Consider the following 2,500-nt stretch of genomic DNA (forward strand, 5'->3'; position numbering starts at 1 on the left):
CATTTGCTTTATTTGCTGGATCTCCTGATCTTGCTGTCTAACCATTCCAGTTCCTTCTTTCACTGTCTGAAGAAATGAATGGACGAAAGTGTCCCAGTGCTAGTGGGCTTTACAGGCTAACTGGCTAAATTTCATAAATCAGAAACACATAAGTACGTAGATAAAGTTACACTTGTTGCTGGAGCTTACTTGCCCGAATGGCTAAATGAACTGAATGTTAGCCTTAACCGATATAAAAGGGGGGAAAAATGTGGTTGTTAGCAGGACGAGGTTGAAATCCGGTGAAATTCAGATAGTAGTACTTGGCAGATTCCCGCAGAATCCAAACGTCTGTACGTAAGTTTTTGCTGATTCCAAAATTTTGACGAAAGTCGGTGTGAAATTCGAATTCAAGCCTTTTTCATTATTCAATAATAAATTCATACGATTTAAGATGACGTGAAAGCTGGTTCTGAGTGAACTTGCTGCATAAAAGCGAGACAGTAAGAGGGTAGGACTTAAATTGGCAATTATGGCAAGAAAACTCTCAAGTAGAACTCTAAAACCCGCATACAAAGCTATCTGAACATCGATTCAAAAGTAATCAAGAATGGTCATTGTGCATTACACATTCTTATAAATCATAATGACCCGGCCATTAACATTTTATATGAGCCTTCACAGATCTAACTACAATAAAGAGTTAGAGAACTATACCCCACGTAAATATATAAAAAAATCCTCACAATAGCAAATGTCTTGTAGGTAATACGTGTACTTGGGTACCACCCACAGCATGCCGTGTATGGCACTCAGTCGATGGCACTCAAGGAGCTTTGAAGCATCCCTTGGGCACGAGATGTTTCGTTTTTATTTTACTTTTCATCCGTTCTATTTCGGTCACTTTCTATTTAGCTGTCCAATTTCTCTAACTCCACCATACTTCAATGTTCAGCTCTCGCTTATGAGTATATTCTTCTGGAGATCCTTGTGAGAATCTAGGAATATATATGACTCGTAAATCTGCTTCATCCCAGTAACGATATGTTGCATGACATAATCAGTGACGTCATTCAACCAGTCCGGCGAGAGAAAAGGAAGATTGGTTGATTGACTGAGGCAGGAGTTGAGAGAGAGGACGAACGTGATGCATCCCCTAACAAGAATGGTTGGGTTTTTGGGATCTTTCCTAGACAGTGGGCCCCCAAAAGGGTTTTAACCCGGTATGAATCCACCTTTGCATCGTGTTTAGTACAAACCCGTCGGGGATGACCGTAAAACATAAACAAAAGACTGTAAACATCAAAAAGATCATGACCCCAAAAGAAATATTAGTCTAAATAACGACCCCGGAAATTTGCTGGGGGTCACTATCAACGAAAGATCCGGGTTTTGTTCATTACAACATAAGGAAGACAGATGACTTAGGTTACGTTAGGATATCAACTTTACCAGAATCGTCATGATTTTAAGATTATATTATATTTACTGAAAAGTGCATACAGTGAACAGCTACCTCTCTACTTGTTTTTGCCCATTAGTCACCTTCTTTAATGGTAGAGTTATTTCCTGATGGTCGTATCTGAATTGTACTTGATTTACGTTTTACTCTCAAGGAAGACAGCCGTCAGCCTAGTTCCAGGAGAATCTGTCATTTTTGTGGTAAGGATAGAGAAAAGGAGACTTAGGTGAGTCACGTAAGAGTCGTCCAGTCATTAGGTACATTAGTTTTACCTAATTGTTCATTTGGAGAATCGAATACGAATCGCCCAGTCCAGTTTACAGGTAAGACGTGCTACCACCTACGCTACGAGGCCAGAGAGAGAGAGAGCGTAAGGAAGTCTAAGCAAAGATGGAGAGGCAAAAGAGGCGGTTATGTAATAGTATGCCTCGCATAACCTTTACCGCCCCGTTGGTAGCACCCTGACCTTTGCACTAGTGACATCTAGTGGTCGCGCGCACAACTTAATCACTAGTGGTCGCATCTCCTCGCCCAGTAATCGCTTACGTGCAGGTGTGGCTAACGGCAGTGCATGCAGTTTTAAGAGACTTGCTGTCATTCCGGTTTAGGTTTCTAAAAATGTCATTATATATCATAAGAGGGATATTTAATGAATATTTTAGCAAATGCATTAATACAGATTTACTACCAACCACAGGCCATGAAATAATTATGGCTCTGATAACTGGAGTTTTGCAAAACTGCTTCAGTAAGAGACACATTCCCATATGAATTCAACTATTTCAATAAACATGGCGTCACATAATCTATTAAATCGTACACTGGGCGTAAATATATCTGCAAAGAATCTCTCTCTCTCTCTCTCTCTCTCTCTCTCTCTCTCTCTCTCTCTCTCTCTCTCTCTCTCGTAAAATTTCTGTCCGTCTGTCTCCATAGTATAATACATACATTTAAAAAAAAATGACTTCCGTTTCACCGCAGACCTTGGAACTTTCATTCCCTTTGTTTTACTTCTGTCTGATTTTACACAAAGGAAAAGAAGAAGACACGAGTGACGCA

The 2,500-nt window shown here is 40.2% G+C and overlaps 1 protein-coding gene across 5 annotated transcripts in view; it reads right to left on the reverse strand.

Moving 5' to 3' along the window:
- LOC135216727 (runt-related transcription factor 1-like) overlaps positions 1-2,500 on the reverse strand; it is a 332,240-nt gene that overhangs the window by 132,289 nt on the left and 197,451 nt on the right. The gene's annotated exons all lie outside the window — the stretch shown is intronic.

Source organism: Macrobrachium nipponense, chromosome 6, assembly GCF_015104395.2.
Source record: "Macrobrachium nipponense isolate FS-2020 chromosome 6, ASM1510439v2, whole genome shotgun sequence".
Classification (NCBI taxonomy): Eukaryota; Metazoa; Arthropoda; class Malacostraca; order Decapoda; family Palaemonidae; genus Macrobrachium; species Macrobrachium nipponense.